General features: G+C 35.4%; 1 protein-coding gene across 1 annotated transcript in view; it reads right to left on the bottom strand.

Moving 5' to 3' along the window:
• Nucleotides 1–11,670, bottom strand: part of LOC115453818 (ecdysone receptor-like) — a 279,568-nt gene extending 267,898 nt beyond the window's left edge. Inside the window, exons 1-2 of the mRNA XM_030182564.2 lie at nucleotides 11,373–11,670; nucleotides 40–216 (exon numbers count right to left, since the gene is read on the bottom strand). The gene's annotated coding sequence lies outside the window, so the exon portion shown is untranslated. The remainder of the gene's footprint in view (nucleotides 1–39; nucleotides 217–11,372) is intronic.
• Between the last annotated feature and the right edge of the window lie 3,217 nt (nucleotides 11,671–14,887).

Raw genomic sequence — 14,887 nt, 5'->3', positions numbered from 1 at the left:
GGTTCGATGACTGAAAAAGGAAACCAATAATGAAATTACCTGTCGGTTACCGGGGTGAACCCGGCGTTCCTCTTCGCAGCAGTTAGGTTCTCCACTTTCACACTTACCAGTACAACAGTATAAAATTATCTCAAAAAAATTACAAACTAATTTATTGACTTTAATTACAACATTTTGTATACTCGTTTTGTCCGATTCTCCACGTTGACTTTAGACCTGCAACAAACAAACATAATGAACACGTAAGCCTGCTCTCGAATTTACAAGATAATATAAATAAATTTAGGCTCTGACCGCATAATAAAATCGAAATGTTCAATGTCATATTCTGAATACGCTGCGGTTCCCAACCAAGGCGAGCCCATTCGTTCTATTTCGACACAGCTCCGCAAATTGAAAATGATGACAGCTGGAAGACAATGAGACCCGACCGCGAATTCATATTGCCTCTAACAATAGAGAATAAGTCTTTCTGTTGCCATTCGGTCATAACGTCTAAACGAATAATAATTCGTACCCTTGCCCTTGAGTGCGAAATGCACGGTCATTACGAATTGCGAGCTCGGGTATCGAATGCAATCTCCCGAAACCGCGCAACGAACGAAAATGACCTCTTTTTGTTTGAAATCTGAGTCGATGTTGGCTCGTTAGCAACAAGAGGACCTGCATTTGGCCGTCAAATGTACACAGTGATGCGAGGAGCAAGCTAGACCGTCTGAATGTCAAACCAATGATCGGCGTCTGTTGCAACCGATGCAATAAAAAAATAATTTATTTGTCTCAGACGCCTCACAGAGAGCGCAGCGGCATCACACATTTTGGAATCAATTTAACACATTGCTGTTAAAGTAACTGAAGCGTGTTGCTCGAATCAGATTGCTTGGGAAACGGCCAGGGAAATGTGTTACGTTTTAAATAAACTTGTTTGTTCCGACAAGACAGAAAATTTGTATGAAATTGAAATAATTTATGTCGAATATAAATTTCAACATAGCAATAATTTATTTACCATGCACACAATATGTGGTTTGCAAGAAAAATACACGTATCCAATACTTAGAAAAGCAAAAGAAGAAGAAACGATATGATTAATGATCCTAACTTTGAACATTTATGTCATTACAGAAGAACGATGGCTTTTCTACACATGTGAAGTTTTACAGCGTGGCAAATGGTTTTAAATAACTTAAATAATAAATATTGCTACCGTCCAACTTTTTTTTTACTTTTGTAATCAAATTATAGCAATAAAATTAAAAAACCTTGAAATTATAGCACGCCAATAAAATAACAGACAAAAAATTCGTATGTTTCGATTTCCGAGCGCCAGGGAACACCCGAATGTGCCAGACACACATTAGCCACATTTCATAAATATTATGACTATTTAACTAAATCATTGTCCAATGCTTGTTATACTTGTACAAAATAAACAAATGTATTTGTGAGATAGCAATGGTGTTTGAATGAGCACATAGATCGCAGAGTAAGAAGTCGTGGTACGCAGTCCGAATGCTGTGAAGGTCGTCTATTGGATATCTACCGAGGCAATGAACCACAAAACGTAACCGGAAGCCGAGGCCGATGACTGATGGACGCTAATGTACCACGCGCTAGGGATGGCGCTATTAGTTATGTAAGTCGGTCAATTTTATTTACGAGAGGAAATCGTAAATTGGTCAGATAGTGAAACCATGCCATGTTATACATAACATTATTTAATGTTTTAATAGCTTTATTCGCCCTTTTTATGTACAATATCAATGTTTTATATAAAGTAGTAAGCTTATATTATGCATCAATAATCTATATAAAAATAAAAATGGATCACTGATTTGTTTGTACGCGTATAACTGCCAAACGACTGCACCAAATTGGATACATTTTTCTTTTATGTGTTTGTTATAGTCAGGAGGAGATTTGTATGACAAAAAATATTTAAAAATTTCAGAAAAGTGAGTGTGCGAATGAGACACAAGAAGAAATATGGCGGTACGAAGTTCGCCGGGTCAGCTAGTTTTAAATAAAATATGACTCCTGCTATTATTTTTCGTGCGTAGCTTAAAATATGTACCGATGAAAAATGATTATTATTTGATTCACGAAAATTCATAACCAAAATGTTCTTTTTAGTAAAACAACAAATAGAAATGTGAAACACACGACACACACGATAGTAACCCTAGACGTAGTAATCTAAATTAAATAAATCACGGTGCTAATGTCCACAACAAATTGGAGCTCAGCAATAAAGTGTTGTTGATATCAAACATTGAAATGACCTCTCCGAGACCTCATAACCTCATATCCCTCTTCCGCCAACCTACCACAAAGACTGCCATAAATAACACATCGAATGTTTACGATCAATAAAAATATTATTTGGAATAGCTTTGGTTGAAAAGAATCTCAGAAATGGCAATGGAGCCTGTCAGTCGGAATTAAGACAGCTCTGATGATGTCGGTGCAAAAACAGTCCCCAAATCCTTTAGAGGCGTTGACCGTAAGGTACATTTAATTCCCAGATAAATTTGTAGATTACATTTTTTACAGTGATCCTTATCGATTCAATGAGTTATTTTTTTATCAAAATTAAAGGTCGTTTTAATATTATTGAATTACGTGTTGTTCCTTATTTAGCACGTTGTTCTGATGTTTTATTAAATATTAATCTGAAGTTAGTGTAATTATTATTAAAAGCAAAAATATTTTTAAAATATAATTTTATTTGCTATCAGTCGGTTGTGACCATAGTTTTTACGCTTTATGGAAAGTTTTACTTCCCTTTAATACAACTTTTTATTTACAACGAAAATATACATTATAGACATAACATAATCCAAGAAAATCATTCTATTAATAATTTATAACCTTCGACGTGTGTTGGGTCTCTAGTTATCTTCTATTATTATTTCAAGAAGTAATTGTTTGTTTCTTATATATTGTGTTAGTTAAACTACTTTTACTATAACTTACTTTTAATAAAGCCCTTAAAATGATATAACATGTCGACGTCCTGAATGACCCAGAAAACCATTTCCAAACAACTTCTGTTCGTAACTTTTAAAATATATTTTCAGTTGATCCGATCAGTAAACTTAATTTATCGGCCACCTACTTTAATGGAAGTTATAAAAGAGCCTCTTAATGGATACGCGACGTCTATATTTAGCAGGGCGGAGTAAATTGAAAAATTAACCCGCTTTACAATAAACGGAAATGAGGTTTTAATTAACATGTAGCAAAAAGTGACAGCAATTGTCCGAGGTAATTTGCAATTGATCATTTTTATGACCAGGACGCGTGTAAGTCAAGTCTACAATTACGAAGCGAGACCACGACTCGTGCGCAGCCTCAGTTGACGCAAGCTCATATTGTTTTAAGTATCAATAAGCCCGAAATACAACCTTGACGGTAAGTTAGAGGACGAGTTAAGTTTTTTGGTTGAAAACTTTTTGCGTCGATACATTTGTCCCACAATGGTACTGAGATTTGAAAAGAATACATTAGCAGACCGGTCGATGGCACCGAGCGTGTCGAGCCTTCCCCGAGTTAGGTACGACAAATCAGATAATACAAATCCGCGTAATGTTTCAATACTAATGGGGTTTAAAACAAAAGCTCTTCGCAAAAAATACTCACACATTACCAAGCAACGCTATTATTTTTACTTGTTTGATGTTATTTATATATATTACGTATTCAAAGTGGCGAAGCGAAAGCAAAATTCAATATGTTTTAAGTAGGTACATCGCGGGTTCGCAGGCCAAAATTTTATATTCCAGACAGACCATTATATTTGGTTTTTTGTTTCTCTGATTAGGATTCGTAAAGTTTATGGGTAGGCATTTCATTTTGATTATGAGATGGGCCTTTGAATACGGATAGTAGCATATTAATTGACACATTGGTTACAATATAATTAGTCAGACATTCACAGTTCTTATCGTACCAAAATATTTCTCCAGATATGGAGTGAAAGGCGAATCGTATAGAATCCAAGATCTACGTAGATGTGTACAGCTTTTAATCAATAAAATAGTCATCCATGAGCCGAAAGTAAAAACTATGTAAACTGGCCCGAGTTGATGTATGCCTACACAAAAACTTGAAAGGCCGTGACCTTGGTATACGGGTACACGGATCCAATTAAGCCATTTACAAGAGATTGATAGCTAGAAGACTTATTGGTAGGTGTATTTTGTCACGGGAATTAATCAATGCCAGAAGACGCGTTCAAAATTGGATGTGCCAGGAAGTAGACGTATTATCCCATGATATAACGAATTATAACAGATCTTAAGCTGATAAAAAAGCAAATTACGATATAACGAGGGTGAAAACGCAATTTACATAAAAAAACTTCCCAGATATGACAGCATGACTATAATCTACATAAAAATAAATATTCGATTCGCCCGTCCTTAATCATAATAATGTGCTTACAGATAAGTTGATTTAAAATTAAAATCGATATTATTCTTATTATCATTATCATTATAAAAATAATATCCATTCTAAAATTTGTTTCACAAACCCTTAAGTCTGTTTCAACACATTAAATCGACACATAGGCCTCTATTAAATGCTAACCACCTAAGAAAAAAGTAATGCTATCATACAAAGTCTGCTTCTCAGTGCTCTCGGCATGACAGCACTTGCAGTGCGTAAGTATAAGATAGAAGGAGGTGTTGTGATTGATTAATATTAAAATAGAAGTTTATTTCAGTTGGTTGTCAGAAAAACAAGGCTGAACCTTTGTTCAGCTTTTTTATGGCTTTCCATAATGTCTATGAAATTGCCAACACTGTGTTGGGAGGCACTATGTGTCCTCATAGTATTGTTTGTGGATACAAGTGATATGCAATAGTAAAGAAGATCATGTCCCCTACAATCAAACTTCCTATCCACAAATTCTATTGACTTAAGTGAATATACAAATCGCGTAGATGTAAGTAAAGATGGTCCAAGATTCCGAGCCAGGTTCATTTGCATCTGATAATGATTTAACAGAAAGCTGATTTAAATCTGTTATGTTAGTTTTTTTCCTTCGTGAAATGATTATGCGAGTCTCTCGGAATTTTTATTGCTCAGTCCACAGGGGTATGAATGGGTTATACAAAGCAATAAATGGGTGAAGTCATTTCTAAATTTGGTTTTGTTTTAATAATAAGCCTAGGAGGAAAATTAGATTAAATTCCAATCTCGCGCATTTTATATGGATTTACAAGCACAATAGATGGTGTTTAAGTGAAAATAAAATAAAAACACACACACACAATTCATAAAAATCATGTTATTTTGAATACTTTCTTATACAAGAAATAATAGACCAATTCTAGAGATGTAACATCAAGCTACAAGCCTAAGCCGAACCCTAGACCGCAGCGGTAGACTGCAGGCTGAAAGCGACACTAATGGTTTCTATGAATTTATATAAAAAATATTTCGAGCAACGCGACATTGTAGCGAGCGGCTGCGATGTGCGACTGCGGTCGATCGCAGCCCTGTGGTGACCCGGACCGCAAGGCCCTCAGTCTATCTAACCAAAGTAGAGAAACATCGATTTTATTCATATCGAATAAAATAGCAAAAACACGAGAATGAGTGAAACAAATACTTCATAGTTTTGTTTATTTCGAAAGAGTCATTAAGTGAAATGTCAGTTTGGAAATAGTAAAAATAATGCGACTAAATTAAAATTCATAATAATTAAGCGATCTTTGCAAGTCATTTTTAAAAATGACATATTGAAAAAAATGTTGGATTGCTAATTAATCTATGGAAACGACTGAGCCCTGCAGCCGCGACGAATAGGGCTTATTGTCTATATCCCGAATAGAAAAGACTGCGACCACAGGCCTGAGCGCAGCTGATCGCAACCGCAGGCGGCCTGCGGCTCGTCTCGGACTTGTACTTTTAGGTAAAGTAATGCTAAAATCCTGATCTCTTCAACTAAATTCAGGTCATTAATGTCTACATATCATTCATTTGCAAAGATGTGGTGTTTTTAATCAATTTCATGTCATTTCTACATAGAGATTCATAAAGTAGCAGAATTTAAGGAAGTAAGTAAAGCAGTTAATGATGTTAATCACAAGAAGCAGTTCGTCGACCCAGACTCAAAATGAAGATATAATGTACAAAATGCAGACTCAGCGTAACCTACTAGATAGCCTTTGAAATCTTAATGCAAATCTGGTGCCGTTCCCTAGAATTTTACAATTTTATGCACCGAATAACGGGGAAAGTTTACCTACTTTACTAGTTTTGATAATAATTCCGACATTGCGATAGTTGGCCAATTAAAATTTTCTTCTGGAATTTTTTACTAAAGATTTATGCCTTTGATTTTGTGACGAAGCTAAATTATTTAAAAAAATAATTTATCATCCAAACATTCATGCTGATGGTTTTAATCGGTGACAAAAATGCAAGTTCTCTGTAGCATTATATAAGCTCTTCGATGCAAGTTGATGATTCATGAACTACGAGAGAATTATGTTCCTACAACCCAACTTCACAAAAAAATATCCGGGAATCATAAAACCTAATAAAATAATGCCAATTGAAAACGCAGCAGTTTTACTACGAGGCATTTATTTATACATTTTGTAAGAGTATTATAATCAGTGTATTTAAATTTGGAATTTATCCAGTAGCTAGTATGATAAAGTATAGGTTCAACGACAAATAGACTACAATAATCAGATTCTCGTCTATTTCTTCACTGATTCAAGTGATTATGTTATATATAAAAGTTTTTTAGTCACTATGATTTAGCATTAATGGCTACACCTTACAGAATGATAATAGATTTTTCATATTACCTTTTTAAATCTATGAACGAGGGAGATTCCAAGGTCAACTTGTTCGTCGATCCAATTATCATATTTATAGTCATTGTTAACTTTATCTGTTGCTAACGTTCTTTTATAATCTAAATATATTTATAAATTGACACAAATATTAATCGGTGTCTGCCAAACGGATGTGTGTTTTACATATTCAGAGACAAAAATATGTCTATTATACTGGATAAGAATTATTATTATAGCTGAATAATAAATTAGTTTTGAGGTATCGTCATGTCAGTATCAAACAAATGCTACAGTGGCAAAAATTAAATAAGTTAGCACAAATAAATGGAAAGAGACGTGGCCTCTGACTATGGGCCACCTGAAAAGACTCTCCGTCACTCAGCGAGTTATGGAGAGGGCTTTGCTCTACGTTATCACACCACAAATGAAGAGATCTGTAAAAGAACGAAAGTTACCGACATAGGTCAGCGGATTAGCAAGCTAAAATAGCAGTGTGCAGGGCACATACTTCGCAGAACTGACGGTAGATGGGGCAGAAGGTTCTCGGGTTGAGACCACGTACCGACAAGCGTTGGGCGTCCACCTGCAAGGTGGACAGATGACTTGATATAGGTCGCAGAAACACGCTAGATTCAGGCCGCTTTCGACAGGTCCATCTGGAATCTTTTAGGGGAGGCCTATGTTCAGCCGTGGACGTTATGTGGCTGCTGATGATGACAAATAAATCTACCTAGTCCCCTTTGCTTTGATATATTATAAAATACGATAACTATATAAATATGTTAATGGCTAATCATTAGCGGAACAACGTGGGCGCCTGTTGCATCATATCATCAATGGCATATTATCTGAAAATATTGGTGTTATAACTATAGCATAAAGAAACATATAAGCTATAACAAAAATATTGTATAGACCGATTTAACCTTAAATTTTGAAAGAACGTCAGTAACAAGTTTGTAGCTACTCCTAAAAAAGAGAAGAATAATGAATTGGAAATGTCTTTTCTTTCGTCACACACGATTTCAGGAATGCCGGATTATAGAACCTGGCCTTGCACAACTTCGACCTATCACTACCTGCTGTTGTCAATATGAGTTTTCTAAATTATCAACCAATTTCCCCATACATCTTCATGTAGAATCTTATTATTCATTCATTGATCTTGCCAATACGAAACTTTACAATTCTCAAGTTATCTTCATACAGCAGTAGTGTTGATCGAACTTAAATTTTATACATTCTTACTGCCACTGATAATAAGCCTATTAGCCACCTCATAAATACATTGAACTTAGTTGGGCAGTAAACATTTTTGATGGGCAGTTTTTTACTTGTATTGCAGCGTCTGTGCATTAAGATACAAGGTGAAGCACTTCATAAACGAGATTTTACGACGCTGTTCATAGTACAGCGGACCTATGATTATCCGCACGTTCATTATCCGAACAGTTTCGGATAATATCCGAACGATTTCGTATAATATCCGTAAGTTAGATATCGAAATTGTATAAAATAATTATTTCATGCACTTTTACGGGTTAAATGAGGCTGAGACTCCCATACCTTCGAAATACTTATGAAGAACTTTTCAGGTATGCAGATTTTGACACGTTGTTTTCCTTCATCGTTAAAGCAAGTGATTAGTTAAAATGAATACACACATAACTTTTTAGAAAAGTCGTAAGTATGTACCCTTGGGTTTTGAACCTGCGGACAATCGTCTTAGCAATCCGTACCATTCCCAAATAGGTTATCAACGCTTTACTAATTCTAATTAAGAAGATTTGGACGTTCCTAGTTCAATGAAGTATGATGGGTCGTCAGAGGCTGTGCATCATCTTTTAACCATAATATGACATTGCCTTAAATTTAAGTGTCTATAACCCATACATAGATCCCGTTACTAATAATTTTACAAAATGAATTAAAATACGAGATTTCCTATTAAACGTATTTTACCTCCCAAACATCTGCTACCCTCGGATAATCCAGATCTCGACTGTTAAAAACATTTTTTATGTAGGTACTCCATAAAAATACCTATGGACCGGTCCGTGGACCTAGATATAAAAATAGGGTCATATACTTTTATATACTTAATCACATGTTTGCTTTTTATGTCTTCCGGCAACTGGCGAGTCTTTATTGCATTTATTTGGTTCTCAAAGTTCAAAGATAAAATGTATATCGGGTAACGTGTTTGTACGCGCTCTCTTGGAATGATTGTAAATTAGAGCGCTGGGATTGATTTTCATTGAAGATTTGGTTTCAGTAGTAGTATATTCTTTATGTATATTATGTTGTATGATATTATTGAGTGTAATCACAGGTCCTAAGGTTTTTACAACAGTGATTATCACTGGCGAAGCTTCCATACAGCACCATTCCTGTCGGCTTCCTTTTTCGGTTTATATACTTTCGTCTTTGTATTTGTTTTCTGTTAAAGTGGCCGCGATATTAACTAAGGCACTGTTTTTTTGCATCGGGTTACTTTCGGAAAAATTTCACCGTTCGCCATTGATGATTATTGAGTCTTGATGTCGACTTTCGAGTAAACTGTAAAAGAACTTAATAATTTCAATATTTTAATAAAGCCAACTGAGGATTCATGGAAGGATCTTGGGGAGGCCTTTGCCCAACATTGGGACATTATAAGCTATTACAACACCTATATTCCTAGCGTTTGATATCTAAGTCCCTTGATTATAATAATTATTTAATTAAACTATTTATAAGATTTTAGCCCGAACATTCTCCAGTTTCTTACCCCTACACGTGGCAACTTCCCAACCTGCATATGAACAGCAACGCAGAACTTGCACCCTCAATGCAAATCTGAACAACCCTCTTAATTATTATTCTACTAAATTGCTGCGGTAATCTTTAAAAATATATTATCAGAATAATTAATCTGCAAGAAACGGCAGGTAAGTATGTAAATTTCGCAGCATTTCATTATTCAATTGAGCCGTTACAATTTAAACTCGACCTACTTTCATAGTTTGGTATATAGCTATTATAAACCCACATAAAGAACTCAAACAAATTCTGTAACCTATTTAACGCCATTACTTACATAAATAGTCGAGCTATAAATAGACTCCCCATTTTTAAAACAGGCATTGAGGCAAACTTTTCTCATGGACATTCGAACAAAACAACCCATTCTTGCTTTACACTTAAGTTACTTACAAAAGATCTAGTTCCTTTGCATATTTTTAAATAGACACGACCTTTTAGCAATCTGCTTGACAAGTTACAGCAATTTGTAGTCTATAGTTTACAGCTTGCCGTCGGTTGAAGAAATTTCATCCCGGATTTCGAACAAAACATGCACTCATTCGACAAACACAATCGCTGCATCTGACCATGAACTTGCCCCACTTTCTCACGATACCAAACTGGGGCCAGGACACAAAAGGAACTGTATTGATGCAGAACCGACCTCTGTTTTATTACGGGCACAAAATTGATGTTAAATGCGCGACATCGGAATACTGCATTCGCTTTGTGCGAATTTTAAAGTGCATTCATAAAACAATAATTCGGAAGTTAACAATTATACTTATGATTTTTTAACTGCACGTATTATGTTTATATTAAAATATATTTTCGTCTATAATACCCTTGATTGTCTGAGAATAAGTTAACTAGGAAATTGACTGTTGAGTTTAATATTTTATTGGTGTTATTTCGTTTACATTTATGAATCCCTATCGTTGCTCTATGACCTAAATAGCCCATAATCGATACTTCCGAGCATCCTAGTTTATAATCCATAAGCATTTAAATTCAAACATTCATTCAAGTTAATTCACTATTAATTGGAATATTAAATTCTTGTATTATTCAGATGCTTTACCAGGTCAAACGTTTTCGTATTTACTAACATGTACTTTCGTATCTATTGTTTAGAAACATGTCTCATTAAACGTTACATAAAATAAGATTTGTTTATATTGATTTGCAATCTCGTCACGAACAGAATTAACATAAGAACGCTAATTGTGCAAGAGAGTGAGTGCACTGCGTTCGCTTCACAATTTGTGCTGCAAACAAAGCAAAAGACTCTTGTATTAAAACTAGTTTATGTAGGAATGCTAGAACACTTTTTGTGGTTCAGAGTGAGGTAAAATGAGACGAACTGGTATATAGGTGTTAAGAATACCTGCGCGATAAACTGTGTTGTAGTAGAAGCTTGCGAATTAACGGGAATGGGTAAAGTTTTGCTAATAAAGCCATTATGGCGGATAATCTACGACGATATAATCATCCTCTAACTCCCTTAAGGTGTTTATTTACATTGTTTATGTGATGAATTTGGCTTAGCATAAACACTAGTACAGCTATCGTGTAATACACGCGTGATGTTACTGAAACGGGCCGCGGTAAAAATCTCAGTTTATTTTAGAGAGTGTCCTCATTTTCGTGTACGCTGGCCAGCGAAAGTAGCCGCACAAGAGCTCGGATCACCTAGATAATACTTTCCAGACACGAGCTGCACATAAACAAACATTTCACAATACACTTCATGATAACATTACTTACCGTTGAGCTCCGCGGGAACACTTAGATCACGGCACCACGTTTCGATTTGTTTGTGATTATAATAAACAATAACAGAGGCGCGGAAATATCTTGCAGGGCTGTTATTGACGTAATCTACGGTCGGTTTAGGTTAAGTTTTCAGGCACAGCGCGCGATCGGCCGGTTTAACGACCTTTAAAATCACAACGCGGCTCGCGAATCGGATGGTGATAGGTTAATTTTGGTTAGATATATTTGGGGAAGGAATAGTTTTGTGATATAAATGCAGCAATGTCGGGGAGCATGGAGCGTGCGCACTCGAGTCCGAGGCAGTACTGTCGTCGGCCGCGAGGCGGCGCTGTGGTCGGCGGCGTATTGATAAAAGCGCAAGGGTGCTACGGCCTGGGACAAGACGATGCGACCGTGCGATACTGTGCCGCTTTGCCAGCCCGCGACCAACCTTGAACTCGCTCTATCGGCTATTAGATAATATGGGATTAGATAAAATAACGCCATAACACGCGCCGGCTCCAGCCCCACCACTTGTTTATATTGTGGTTCATTTACATTTGCTCGACGCCGGTTTTTTGTTGTCAATCCGTGATTTGCGCGCAATGTGTCATAACCGATTAGAAAAGACCAATTTCCATCGTTAGTTGCAGCATCGAAAATACTTCTAGGTGCTACACCTACGTAATAATTAATTGTAAACAGAATTTGACTAATTAAGCAGCAATATTCTTTTAAATTTGCCTTAATTTACAATATTATTCTTAGAAAACAAAACATTGCCGAAAGCCACGAGCAGAAGCAAAGACGCGTCAAAACTTTCATCTTGTATGAATATTCATACGCATTGATACAAAATAATATTATTATAATCTTTGACAAGAAACGTGACGTGAATAAATTACGATACTGAATTAATTTCAATCATTTTGCAAATTTCCCCAATGTTGAGTTTGTATTTAAACGCCTACCTCTATGTTTTCGAGTACCTACATGTTTTCTTTGAAGATTGTTAGAGATTTTATATTATAAGTATTGGCTATGCGCAATTGAATTCACTTTGCTTAGAAATTAGCTACATTGTAAAACTTTAAATTGATTTTCAAAGTGTTATGAGGACCATAGTACATCCGTTATAGTGTTAAGGATAATACTATGCATTAATAAATCCATGAAAAATCAATTTACTATCCAAGTTTAATTACTAAATGCTTTTAAAATGAATTAAGTATCTAGTACGTGTTCATAAACCAGATTTAAATATTGAGATCTATAAAATACCAATAAAAATGGTTACAAAACGCTTACAATTTCGCAAAAGCATTTATAGATAAATATGTGAATAGGAAATCATCTATTTAGTATTTGACGCAAAGCCACTAATCATTATTCGCATTAAACTCTCATATTCCAGTCACACAAGAAACATGAATTGCAATTGCGCACTCGTGTAAACTGATTCGACGATTGTGTAACCATATTTTTGTTAAACAAACGAATGACGAGACGAGCTAGCCGCTTGGCTGATGATAATCATCACCCATGAACTGTAATTATATTGCGCTCGACACTCCGATACATTAGGTGTTAACTAAGGAGGCAACAATGCTATACTTACATTACTATTTTAATGAAATACTTGTACAAAGGAATGAGCTGTAATTTAAGTAAAAATTATAAAGAAGAGAGAAGATTTCAATTTTAAGACTTTATTAGAGTTGGATTGATCTTCAGAACTTTAACAACCGAAAGAAACACCTTGCCTACTAACTGGCGATGTCATAACACCGCTTTTCAATTCTATATTCTGTTCTAAAACGAAACCTATCGAATATTGCTTTTTTTGCACACACACCCACACGCCTTTTAAACCCGAAGGGGTAGGCAGAGGCGTAACTGGTGCATCTACTTTTGCGCCGTGTGTATGTCGTCCATGATGTGATAGGGGCCCGAGTCTATCACACCATATCTGGCCCAAATCCCAGACTCCGGGCTGATGCTAAGTAAGAAAAGCATTTGTTTTTGGATTTACTTTTATATATTATATCTGACGAACAAGCATATATCTACTATCTACATAATATAAAACACTAAGATGACGATCTATTCAAAAGCTAAATATGTTAAGAAATGTTCTAGAATCTTCCACTGTTTTAAGCCGAATTCTAAACACAGAATAGTAAAACATTTTTTTGTTTAATTATTTGTATACCTATTAACATTATACCGCTGAGTGATACAACACATTTGTTCTGTATTTTGTAAATGCGCGAGGCATTTACAGTACCTATTTTCTTCCCAAATGTATCTAATTCACGTCTACATTTTACTGGGAGTTTGGCGAGATATAACTAATAGTAGCGGTCGATTCGCCGACCTTGAGATGTTGCACTTCTGCACTCCCTTAAACCTCCTTCCCCTTCCAACTTGTCCCCCCACACCCCAAAAGGCGCCCGTCTTCGCACATTTCACCACTACGCCCTGATCCAGCGAAACTATCCTAAATTACATTCAACCTCGACTTACACTCGATTCTTTGGATGTCCTCGCAGTGGATATAAGTTGTGATCAAATGTACTTCAATTTCCTTTATTTCTGCTTTTGGAGTTTATTTAAGACATGATGGCGTTAACTTATAATATTGCAGGATTTTGTCAAAGAATTAGAAAAATGCTCAGTCTTTTAATAGTCGCAACGTTACTCAAACACTTTTTAATATGAACGAAAAGAATTTGAATTTGAACAGTCAACATTTGAACGTTCTACCTAAGTTGGTATTTACCGATTTTTTGTTAGTTTTTATTTATTTTTTCATTGAAGTAATAAGAAAAATTTCTAAGACGTTTATTGGACATAATCTTTTGATTTCGGTCATTTTACATTTACAAATACAAAATTTTATTGCAACAGTATCAGTTTGGTTTGATTAAATTACTGGCTGCCATATCTGGCAGTGTCATATTGTTTCAGCTGCAACCAAAATTGAATATGATGAGGGTTTGAGCCCACGCTCATCGTCCATCGACACCGTAGGACAACCATTTTGAAGATATTAGAGATCCATGATTAATTATTATGAAAATTAAGCTCCAAAGGCGCGGTCGCTCGACGTTCCCAATTTATCGGCGAGCAGCCTTTTTATTGAAATACTTTTTATTTTATGTTAGTAACCAGCTCGGCAGCCATCAGTCAAGCAACTCCAAATAAATTAAATGTTCCTTATAGAGCGTAACATGCTTAATGTTCCAATTTCAAGCTAAAAGAAGTTTAAGGATATATTATACCTCATATTTTTAAGGAATAGAGGCGTGTTTATTGTGCAATGTTACACATTTCTTAATTTATACAATACATACGGTTTTGCCAGCGTTGAATTCGATTTGTGGCAATTATTATAGAACGTAGTCTTCTCCATTTTTAATTAAGTCTGTATTGCAGTTACCTGTAGCTTAACAGACTAAAAGATTTACATTCGTGTTAAAAATATTAATATTATTAAGGATATTTGATCAACACCAAATTGGCAA

This window comes from Manduca sexta, chromosome 17 (assembly GCF_014839805.1).
Source record: "Manduca sexta isolate Smith_Timp_Sample1 chromosome 17, JHU_Msex_v1.0, whole genome shotgun sequence".
Lineage (NCBI taxonomy): Eukaryota > Metazoa > Arthropoda > Insecta > Lepidoptera > Sphingidae > Manduca > Manduca sexta.
Note: the sequence above shows the minus strand (reverse complement) of the source record. Positions and strands in the feature narration are given on the sequence as shown.